The sequence below is a fragment of the Tursiops truncatus genome, chromosome 10, assembly GCF_011762595.2.
Source record: "Tursiops truncatus isolate mTurTru1 chromosome 10, mTurTru1.mat.Y, whole genome shotgun sequence".
Taxonomy (NCBI): domain Eukaryota; kingdom Metazoa; phylum Chordata; class Mammalia; order Artiodactyla; family Delphinidae; genus Tursiops; species Tursiops truncatus.
The window spans coordinates 15,301,191-15,313,991 of NC_047043.1; the positions used below are offsets into that span (position 1 = coordinate 15,301,191).

Below are 12,801 nucleotides of genomic sequence, written 5' to 3' on the forward strand. Positions count from 1 at the left end.
TTAGAGAAATGCAAATCAAAACTACAATGAGATATCATCTCATACCAGTCAGAATGGCCATCATCAAAAAATCTAGAAACAATAAATGCTGGAGAGGGTGTGGAGAAAAGGGAACCCTCTTGCACTGTTGGTGGGAATGTAAATTGATACAGCCACTGTGGAGAACAGTATGGAGGTTCCTTAAAAAACTACAAATAGAACTACCATATGACCCAGCAATCCCACTACTGGGCATATACCCTGAGAAAACCAAAATTCAAAAAGAGTCATGTACCGAAATGTTCATTGCAGCTCTGTTTACAATAGCCCAGAGATGGAAACAACCTAAGTGTCCATCATCGGATGAATGGATAAAGAAGATGTGGCATATATATACAATGGAATATTACTCAGCCATAAAAAGAAACGAAATTGAGCTATTTTTAATGAGGTGGATAGACCTAGAATCTGTCATACACAGTGTAGTAAGTCAGAAAGAGAAAGACAAGTATCGTTTGCTAACACATATATATGGAATTTAAGAAAAAAAAAATGTCATGAATAACCTAGGGGTAAGACAGGAATAAAGACACAGACCTGCTAGAGAATGGACTTGAGGATATGGGGAGGGGCAAGGGTAAGCTGTGACAAAGCGAGAGAGAGGCATGGACATATATACACTACCAAACGTAAGGTAGATAGCTAGTGGGAAGCAGCCGCATAGCACAGAGAGATCAGCTCGGTGCTTTGTGACCACCTAGAGGGGTGGGATAGGGAGGGTGGGAGGGAGGGAGACGCAAGAGGGAAGAGATATGGGAACATATGTATGTGTATAACTGATTCACTTTGTTATAAAGCAGAAACTAACACACCATGGTAAAGCAATTATACTCCAATAAAGATGTAAAAAAAAAAAAAAAAAAAAAAGAATGAGGCCTCTTAAACCCTAAAGAAGGATTTCCTGTCCTATGAGATGAGTCGTGAGACTGTCCCAAGACTTAGCAAATGTATGAAGTCTCCAGATCCTTATTCACTCTCTTGAAAGGTGTTAGAGGACTGTGCTTTTAGGAGGGTTTGGAGCATATTTAGTGACGAATGGTGAGTCCAGAGTTGGGCTCATGTTAACAAACTTGAACTTAGCCTCTCTCAAGTCTTTCTTTCAGACAATGCTGTAATCAGTGTCATTCAGTTAGTGCGCTTTGTTTTCCTCACTCCCGATAGTTTCTCGGCATTTTCAGAGAGTTCTCACTGCTGTTGCTGAGTTTTCCAGTCCCAGGAGATCCAGCAATTTTCCTCCATGTCTTGCTTCACTGGTGCCAGGTGTGCTGAAGTCTTCACTGAAAACTTGATGGTCAAATCTACAGTGTCCATAGGGTCAGTAAGGGTAGAAGCCCTGGTGCAGTCAGACAAATCCCCACAGCAAGGAGGATTTTCATTGCACTGATGGGGATCTGTACAAGTCACTGTCATTCTTTAATTCAACAAATATTTATTAAATAACTACTACGATTGAGGCACTATGGAAGATATAAATATGACACAGTTTGTTTTTAAGAAAAAACCTAATACTTGTTAAATAACTACCATGTACCATATTTTACGTATGTTATTCCAATACAACAGCATTTTGAGCTTGGAAATATTATCCCTGTTTGACAGATGAAGAAACTGAAGCTTGAAGAATTTAAGTAAGGCTCAAGATCCTACAGTTGGTAAGGAGTAGAGACGCAACTGTGTGATTCCATGAGATAAAGTCATCTTAATGTGGATGAAAAGACAGTTGCTTGGATAACTAGAATTCAAGGCAACATGTGATAAGTATAACAAGAAACTAAAATGTTTAATGTCATAAGACTTCGGAGGAAAGAGATAAGAACCTGGCCCCACGAAAAATGAGCCCCTTCTTTCCCACTGGTTGGTAGAGAGAAGAAACACCTTTGAAATATATTGGAATTCAGTGTTGCATTTACTTAGGTTAAAGGTTTGTGCATAAGATTGTTCACATTTCTCTGCTTGGTACTGCCACACGTCGGTTTATCAGATCTCAAAATGCCCTGGTCAGGAGACCGGCTGGGGATTAGTGGTGCCAGGCCAACAAGAGCCCTCCTAACCCCAGGATAGTTTTCTGGTATCAGGAGCCAGTCCTGTTTTCTCCTCCTGAAAAACAGATATCTACAAATCTGAAGGAAATTTTTCATTTTTCCATTCCAAATGAAGTAATTATTGGTAAGTAGGTAGTAAACAATTGGCTGGCTATGTGAAAAAAAAATATGCAAACTATAAAATGTACTGAAATAAAATCATTTTTCCACATTGGGTAGCAAACTTTAATTACCTGACATCTTTTGATATCTAGTTCTCATGTTGGAACCCAAAATAATATAGTAATGAAACACATTTTATACAGTACATCACGGTACAGTACAATTCCCTCAGTCCCTCTGAGATAAGTGGGAATTATTTTCCCCAATTAGAGAATATAAATATATATACATATATATATATATATATATATATATATATATATATATATATATATATATTTCTAAGGTTAAAGAAAAGTAACTATCTTTCCAGGACCACAGGGCTAGTGAGTACAAAGCTAGACTTGTAGCCCAGATCACCCAGTTGCAAGTTGCATGCTCTTTCTATGCGTGATGTGGTTTCACAGTGTGTATGAGGATTGACTCTTTACTTTTCATCATCAAAGGTGGCACTCTAAGATGGCGATTTCCTTTGCCAACCTTGCCCTCAGCAAAATTCACATTAATTCACATAAATCTCAGCATTTCTTCTTTTAACATGGAAGTCTTGCATTTCACGTGACTCTATATCTATATTACTGAATTTCCATTATTATGACTTTTTGTTATTTTCTAGAATCTGTTATTCTGCATTTGTTATTTTCAGATTTTAAGTCTTTTTCTTCTGTCTATGCTAGATAACCATGCATAGGAAATGACACAAGTGAATAGAAGAATTGGATCCACATCTAGACATAGTAATGGGTTACTATTTCAGTAATAACCTTAAAAAGCCGATCAAAAAAAATCACTCAAGGAAAGCTTAGTTTGTTTGGGTAAAACCCAAATTTAGTGATAAGTTTTCCACACAAATATCTGAAATATTGGCATCCCCACAGTTCCAAGGAGAAGCGCATAGGCAGGTAAAGACGATATATATATATATATACTTGCATCTGCAAATAAGAACAAGTGAATACAGAAAATTTCATAGTATTAAAAGATTTCCTGTATACGCCCAGTTTTTAAGCAAAAATTTAAGGTGTACAATATGATGATTTGATATACATGAACTTTTTACTGTAATCAGGCTAATTAACATATCTTCCCACGTCAGTTACCATTTTTATGTGTGATGAGAGTACATGAAATCTACTCTCTTAGCAATTTCCAATATTGACTACAGTAATATTAACTATAGTCATCATCTTGTACATCAGACCTCTAGACTTATTCATGCTATATAACTCCAACTTTGTACCCTTTGGCCAACATTCCCTCATTTCCCCCACCTTCCCGTCCTTTGTCACCACTGTTCTACTCTCTGCTTCTACGTACTCAACTTCAGATTCCACACATAAGTAAAATCATGCAATTTTTTTTCTGTGTCTGGCTTATTTCATTTAGTATAATTCCTCCAGGTTTATCCATGTTGTTGCAAATGGCAGGATCTCCTTCTTTTTAAGGGTGAATTATATTCCATTGTATATGCATACACCGAAAGTTCTTTATCCATCCATCTGTTGATAAGCACTTAGTTTGTTTCTATATCTTGGCTATTGTGAGTAATGCTTCAATGAACATGGGGGGTGTAGACATCTCTTTAAAGTACTGATTTCATTTCCTTTGGGTATATTCCCATGAGGAACTGCTGGATCATATGTTATTCTATTTTTAGTTTTTTGAAGAACCTCCATACTGTTTTCCATAATGGTTATATGACTTTATAGTCCCACCAATAGTTTACAAGTGTTCCCTTTTCTCCACATCCTTGCCAACTTCCTTCCTTCCCCCCTCCTTCCCTCCCTCATTCTCTTTCTTTTTTTCCCTTTCTTTCTTTCTCTCTTTCTTTCTGATAGTAGCCATCCTAACATGTGTGAGATAATATCTCACTGTTATTTTGATTTGCATTTCCCTAATGATTAGTGATGTTAAGTACCTTTTCATATACCTGTTGGCCATTTGTATGTCTTCTTGGGAAAAATATCTATTGACATCCTTTGACCATTTTTTTAACTGGGTTGTCTGGTTTTTAGTTATTGAATTGTAAGTGTTCCTTATATATTTTGGATATTAACTACTATCACATAGATAACTTGCAAGTATCTTCCTCCAGTTGGTAAGTTGCCTTTTCATTTTGTTGACTGTTTCCTTTGCCATACAGAAGCTTTTTAGCTTGTTGTAGTCCTACTGCTTAGTTTTGCTTTTATTATTATTTTTTCTTTGCCTGAGCTTCTGTTGTGACATTCAAAAAATTGTTGCCAAGACCAATGTCAAGAAGTTTTCTCCCTATGTTTTCTTCTTCAAGTTTTACAGTTTCAGGTCTTAAATTAGTCTTTAATCTGTTTTGTGTTGATTTTGTGTATGGTATAAAATAAGGGTTCAATTTCATCCTTTTGCATGTGCATATCCAGTTTTCCCAACACTATTTATTGAAGAGACTATCTTCTCCCCATTGCATATTTTTGATGAAAAAACTCTGACCAAATATGCTTGGTTTTATTTCTGGGCTCTCTATTCTGTTGAATTGGTCTATGTGTCTGTTTTTATGCTGGCACCATACTGTTTGATTACTATAGCTTTGTAATATAATTTGAAATCAGGAAGTGTAATGCAGCCAGTTTTGTTCTTGCTGAAGATTGTTTTCATGATCTTCAGTACTTCCATACAAATTTTATAATTTTATTTCTGTGAAAAATGCCATTGGAATTTTGAGAGGGATTGTGTTGCATCTGTATATAGTTTGGGGCAGTATGGATATTTTAACATCATTAATTCTTCCAGTCTATGAACACAGTATATCTTTCCATTTACTTGTGTTTTCTTTAATTTCTTTCATCAGTGTTTTTCAGTTTTCAGTGCACAGATCTTTTGCCTCCTTGGTTAAATTTATTCCAAACTATTTTACTCTTTTTGATGCTACCATAAGTGGATTGTTTCCTGGATTTCCTTCTCAGTTGGAGCATTGTTGGTGTAAAGAAATGCAACTGATTTTTGTATGTTGATTCCATATCCTGCAACATTACTCAGTTTTTAAATTAGTTCTAGCAGGTTTTTTACATGTGTGGAGTCTTTAGGCTTTTGGGTATATCATATCACATCATCTGCAAACACAGATACTTTGGCTTCTTCCTTCCCTATTTGGATGCCTTTTATTTCTTTTTCTTGTCTGACTACTCTTGCTAGTACTTCCAGTACTATGTTGAATTGAAGTGGTAAAGTTGGGAATCCTTACTTTGTACTGGATCTTAGAGGAAAAGCTTTCAGGTTTTTCCTCATAGATTATGATGTTAGTTGTGGGCTTGTCATACCTGGTCTTTTTCGTGTTGAGGAAATTCTCTTTTATGCCTATATATGGAGAGTTTTTGCCATGAATGGATGTTTAACTTTGGCACATGCTTTCTCTGCATCTATTGAGGTGATCAAGTGTTCTTTGTCTTTTATTCTGATATGACTAGGTTTAAAATTTCTTATTTTTTTATTCACAGAACTCAGTACCACAAAACCATTGATCTGCATTTATGACTATTATACCATGAAAAATAATTGTGAAAATTTAATCCACCCCTACCCTGTCACACTTTGGGAACACATTTATGTTCTCAAGACACTGGGCTTCAGTATCTTCACTTCTCCTGCTGATATGTATTGGGTTTAGCAATGTGTTACCAGGCCATGAGCTTATCAGTTGGAGATAGTCTAGAAGGGCAGTTAAAATGGCCAAGTTTATGCAAAGTTGCAGAAAAGAGAACCTGCAGTAGGGAGGAAAAAACTCATAGAAATATGAACTTTTCAATCCCTCTTCCTTCAGCTACAGGATTCTGCAGGGGCCACTAGAACTCTGTTCTCATTTTTCTAATACTTGGCCTTAGCAGATTCAGAATGGAGAGAGAAGCTTACATTGCAATAATAAGATATATGAACACCATATTGAGCACTTCCTATTTGTCAGGGACTGTGTAATTTTTTACCTACAAATAGTCTTTTATGGAGCAAATAACATAAGATTCAACTTGTGAGGGTATATCTGAGGCACAGCGCTACTTCATGGAAATGGGTACACACAGAATTCCCCCTTCATTGCTGCCTCCTGCAAGAATGACCTTTGCTGAGACATTTAGCATCTTGGAAAGACAAAGTACAATAGAAAAATACTGGGTTGTTCAAACCCCTCCATCATTTGAGAGCTTTTAATAATTAATGATCAGATCATTTAAGAGTGTGTCATTTATCACTCTCCTTACCATCTTGTCATAGTTTTTAAAAAAATGGAAAATCTAAAACCAAACATGTAAAAATAATTTTCTTCCTTTAATTCATGAAAAAAACTTTTAAAAACTTTCGTCATTTTAAGAAAACAACTAAAAATAAATAATCAGCAGGACCCAAAATATTGGATGCAACTTTCTAACTTCTCTACCTCAGCTTACCTATCTGTGAAATGGGATTAACAATGGTGCACTACACCTGCAGAGGAGTATAAATTTAATAAGCTTTTCAAATCTCTGCTTTGTAATTCTCAGAGGAAAAGGCACTCTGTAAATATGAAGTAATCTTATTATCATGCCTCATTATCTGAGCTAATATTAACTGTAGAAAAGTTATGTCAAATAACATAAAATGGATATTGGAATAAAACTGCAGTCTGATTTTGCTGTTTCACTGTTTATTCTGGCAAGTGAGGATAAAATAAGCATGAAGGAGAAATAGATGGCAAACCCTCTGATCATATTTTGCCACCAAAATTCCAACCTAGAAATAACAAGTAATGATAACATAGCACAATTCCTGGTTCTGCCAATGTCTGAAATAAAAATCAACTCAGATTGAGCATGCCAGCTGAAAATAAATATCTTTTTTAAAAAATACCCTACTATGAAAAACCATAATGCCATCCTGATAATTGGCCAGTAGCATCATTTTTCACTACTTAATATTTAGCACATCATTAGCAAGAGTAAAAATGTCAAGAATCTCATACAGATATTGTTTCCATTATTGTGAAATGTTCAAGTGATTCTCATGCAAGGACAGCTTACTCTGTAAGTCAAGTGCATGGTTTTTACAGCAAACTAAATATGTTCTATGACTGGTTGAAAACATTGGGCAGAACAGGAATGGTGCCCACATCTCACGACCTTCTAGTTAATGTTTTATTCTTTGGACATTTATTTTGAACAAACCTCAAGTCTCTTAGCCCAAGGATAAGCATCTGAGCTTTTGCAAAGTTGATCTGCAAAATCGAATCTGAAGCTCATCCCCAAACACAACGATAAGCTAATCCTTTGTGTTGGTACAGCGCAATGCGATTTTTAACACTTTACAAACTTTCTCTCATATACTTCCTTCAAACCAGGGGAGTATCTTCTTTATCTCTATTTTCCTTTTGCAGTTGTGCTGATGCTTCTGAGTTGAAGGAATAGCAAGTAAAACAATTTGTAAGTGTTCTTCATTGTCATCATAAAGAATTTATTAAAGACTCTTGTGGAAAACTGTGCTATGAAGTACTTTAAGATTATATAAAAACCATAGGTGGCCAATGTGACCAAAGACCAGATTGTCACCAGGAGTTCAAGACAATGCAAGAACAACACTGGATCATCTGCCTGGAGATCTGGTTTTAAGAATAAGTAACAAATTCTCTAAGCCTAGTTTCCTCATTTATCTACCTCCAGGGACAGATGTGAAGAGCTCAGTGAGATTAATTTATAAATGGTAAAATTTACTCATGTAAGACTTTTATACCTTCTCATCCACCCATATTTACATTGAAAAAGAGAAATAGGTAGAAGTAAAACACACAAGGGAAGTCGAGAAATGTTACAGGGGTAGCAATAAATCTCTGCAAGACTTCCTTTGACATAGTTCTTTAACAAGATATTCTTCTAACAAACATTTCTTTCAGAAAGTTTCTAATCTCCAGCCTAGAGCCCTCATCATGAAGTAATGTCCCAAACATCATACCTAATTTGTTTTGACCACTAAATAGGCCACTACATGGTCCCTACAATAAGCCCCAAATTATATTATAACCCTAATTAATACCTGCAATGATGGGCAGACATTAGTTTGGTATGTGATGACCAAGGACTGCAACCCTTAACTGGCAATTTTGCCATACTCAGCAGTATTTGTTGCCCTCTGTCATCCAAATTACTTTGTTCCAACCCTGTCATCCCATTGGGCTTTAATGCCTACAGTGTCAGAAAAATCCAGCCTAATGCTTTCTTGGTGACTAGCTCTAGTTCAAGGGTCATAATGTCCCCCAGGATGTGGAGGGTCTCAGATCTACCAGGAAGGCATCACCCCACATTTTACAAGAGAAATTATGATTAGAGAATTAAATATGAAGTCCACTTTCTCAGGAATGGGGTTCAGTGGAGGGCACCTAGGTTTCCTAAAGCAAGTTCACAAGCCTTAAAGCTTCGGCCCTATGAACAATCTGTCTTTTGACATTTTTTTTTTTCTCTCAGAGGTGTTCTGGAAAGCAGAGCATGTGGGAGCATAATAAAAATGAGTCATATGGGGGTGGGGGAGCTCCCCACTAGGGGACTGGCATTTAGAGATAAATAGACTGTGAGAAGGTTACTGAAATTGCATTTTCACTGGCCAAGTTCGTTTTTTCAGTGACGTAGCGATGTAAAATAAAACACAATACAATGGCTACGGAGAATTGTTAGTGATAAATAGCACAGGAGACAGACTCACATGTACTATGTTTTTCCCACTGCAGATTAATAAAAGAGGCAATTATCTAATAAAAAAATGACTGTTAATTGCTACCAGTTAAGTACTACTACCGTTAGTACTATTAAGTACTATTAGTATTGGCGAGATTTACTTCACCTTCTGCTGCTTGGAAATTTGACATCATTCCTGGCTTCTACCTCTCCCCCCAGTTACAATCCACTGGAAAAGAGAAAGTGACAAGAGCCATTTAATATGTCACAACACAGAGTGAGGGGAAGAAGTGCTGGAAGTGGGGCTTTTCAAAGAGAGTCGAGGAAATAATCCAGCATGATGATTACAGAATATGCTTTTTTCCTCCTTTCTCCCTCCTTTTCTGTAGGGGTTTATTTTGGTTTTGTTTTTCTCATTTTATTGCTGATGTGTTATTCCTGAAGGGTGTGTTCTTGCAGGTTTATGGCTCAGACTAATGAAATTGCTCTAAACAACATTTTGATCTTGGAAGGTCACCCAGAGTGCCATACCTTTCCTTTAATGATTCAGGTCTGGACCAGGCATTTCCCAGAATTGAGATGGTAATGAAGTCATTAGTTTCTTCCTACTTGAAGCCCTGGCTAGAAAGCAGAATTCTATGGGCAAAGTCTGAGTGGGCTTTTTTCATAAATCTCACACCCAGCTGAGCTGTAACACCTGTTACATTTTCCCAGGAGTTCGAGCCATAAGACCATTTCCAATCTATTTGCTCTTCTTCTTGCACAGGACACTGACAAAGGCAGGGGTCCCTGTTTTCTAAGGCACTGCTAATTGAAAATCTCTGGCTGGTGCAAATGTGAACTCAAACCCACAAGAGTTCCAAATAAGGCCCCCATGATTATTTCCTGCTCTTTTTAAAAATAGCCTTTATAAATGCAGGTTATACAAGATTAATTTGTTTGAGGGAAAAATAGTCGTTGAACCTCTTGCCCCCAATAAACTTTTACTTTCCATGCAGTTTAAAAAAAAAAGAAAAAGAAAGAAAGAAAAGAAAGGGAAAATAATAAAACCCAGAGATCAGCTAACCCTACAAGCCCTGTGTTTGTGAGAATTAGAGGGTGGGTGTAGGGTAGCATTAAAATGTATTTGCTTTTGTTTTGTGCTTTCAAAGTCTTCTCTATTTATTAGATTTGCACACAAGGATTGAGAAGAAAGTTGAGTCCAATGATTGAGCAAATGTAAAGTGATTACAATGGCACGTTTTTTAAAAAAAAAAACTAGTCTCAAAAACCGAATAATTAAAATGGGAGGAAATTTTCCTGTAGGATCCTTGAAAGGAAAAACAAAACACATTCGTCTGTAGAAAAGATGAGCATTTCTGGCCCTGATAACAGTCTGTGGGAAAAAACCCTGAAAAACAATGTTATCAGATCTCAGACGACATTTGACAGAAAAAAGAATGACTAGAAATAAAGTTGATATAAACCCATTCACACTTATATATTCCTCTGGGAGTCAGAGCACCTTAAGAATCTGAATCTTAAAGATAAAACTTTGGGGACCATAACCCACAAATCAGAGCCGGGAATCAAGCTGTTCCCTGTGGTCCTACCAACCGTGTTCTCTTCACCCAAAACCACTAAAGAAATGGACTGCCTTTGAATTCTGTACTGTGGCTTCATTGATGTTTTGTGGTTTGGTGGTTTGTTTGTTTGGGGTTTTGTTGTTGTTTTCAAGTGCATTGCTTGTGGTCATTGTTGTGGTTTGAGTTGGGTACCTTTGTATGCCTCACTCTTAAGGCACATCCTCATTAACTACAGTCCTCTTAGCCTAACAATTGAGAATATGGCCTCCCACTCACTTTCAATTATGAAAGAGGAGTATGCATCAGCAGGAAGAGGGCTATCATTTCAATACAAGAGGAAAAACATAGCAAATACATTTCAGCAAATATGTTTTTAGGAAAAATGGTTGAGGAACTGTATTCCTACAGCATGTTGTTTTAGCTCTACTATGAAATCTGCATGCAGTTCTAAATCTGATTTTGAAGAGAGCTGAGACACTCAGAACCTTCAGAGAACACTTATTCAAACAGTTCCTAAAGCATATATGAATCCATTAAAAATAGATCTGGTTGCCTATTTATTGAAGAGGAAAGAGGTGCACAATATGTCACTAAGTGAAAAGCTTTTAAGTTGATCCATTTGTAAATTGCCATTGTTTTGGTAGGTCAAAAACGGTCAAGTATCTATAATTTCAACTTAAATACTATTCAAGATAATATGATCTCATTTTGTTGTTTAATATACACTCTAAAAAGTTATTGGTAGTTTTTCCTGGTAAGGAGATTGTGGGTAACTTTTAACTCATTTCTTCTATTGGTTTACCTATATTTTTTGCTTTTTCTGGAATAATCTCTGGGTTCTCCCTGGAGCTCCAGGCTGAAGATGAAATACTTCAGAAACATTAGCTATTCTTTTTTGGCTTCTGTTAATCTTCAGCCCAATTCTCAGACTACTTGTACTAGTCATGAGTTTTTTGTGTTTTTTTTCCCAACCCATATCTCACCAATTCTGACTTTATCTATCACCAATTCTGACTTTATCTATATAAGCTATAGAGTCAGACAATTTAGTAACTTAAGAATTAAATTGGATTAGTGAACAAATCTATAATCGACCTTGCTTACTTTTTTTCTCACCTCAACCTGCTATAAAAACAATGTGTCACAATTCTTTTCAGAGTATTTTATGTTCCCGTCCACTGCACTGAAAATTAAAGATATGTTCCTACAAAGGAAAAGTCAAGCAAAACAATGATTCTTAATAAACTGAATCTAAATTTCTAGAAAAAAAATATGATCAAGGTGCCGGCCTCTTCTTTGTTAAGAAAGCAACACAGATTCTGTCAGAAATATCTTGTCTCATTTTCAGAAGTTTGAGTTATTTCTAGATTCTTCTATCTCCTTTCCACCATTTGCTTCTTTCGACTCCCTGCTTGTCAAGGGAGTGATTTTTTGACTCTGCGTGCATGATTGCCAAGTCTTACACTTGTTCCTTCTTCCTGTATTTGGTTATTGATGTCCTACAGGACTTTGCTACCCTGTTTCACCAGTAGGTTCTGCCACATCTATTACAATACTTTCTGTATGATAGTAGGGCCTCGTTTGATCAATATTCTATTCTGTATGTATTGGTGATGAATATTGGTATTCGTCATCTTCCTAAGAGCTCAGGGTTTATTTTATTTTTATTAATTAATTAATTTATTTATTTATTTTGCTGTACGCAGGCCTCTCACTGTTGTGGCCTCTCCCGTTGCGGACGCGCCCAGGCTCAGCGGCCATGGCTCGCGGGCCCAGCCGCTCTGCGGCATGTGGGATCTTCCCGGACCGGGGCACGAACCCGTGTCCCCTGCATCGGCAGGCGGACTCTCAACCACTGCGCCACCAGGGAAGCCCTCAGGGTTTATTTTAAAAGGAACTATTACATTATTTAGGTTGGCAATACTGATCTATATTTTAATTAGGGAAAGTTGAGCAAAAATAATTTAAAACTCTCCCCATCAAGGGAGGTAGCATGAAGCAGTAGAAAGAAAATTGCCATCAGGTAAGGCTGTAGCCCAGATTCTATGACTACATGTGACTTAGAGCATATGTCACTTAACCTCTAGGGGCCTTAAGTCAGTATCTGTAAGATAAAAGATTTTCAAGAGACAGAACTTAGGTCTTTCTGTTTATACTTTTGTTTGACTCTCAATTCATCAATCCACAGATCCTCTTTGAATTCCTATGTGGCTCTGAGGCAACATCAATTTTCCACGATGACCAATAACCAAGAGTAGTTGATCCACCAATGCTGTGGTTCCCGCAGTTCTGGAACTCCGTTGAATCTTCAGTTGCCTAGGCAGAGAGATTTAA

The 12,801-nt window shown here is 36.8% G+C and overlaps 1 long non-coding RNA gene across 1 annotated transcript in view; it reads right to left on the bottom strand.

The window, feature by feature from the left end:
* LOC109551580 (uncharacterized) overlaps positions 1–12,801 on the bottom strand; it is a 382,304-nt gene that overhangs the window by 277,243 nt on the left and 92,260 nt on the right. The window lies entirely within an intron of this gene.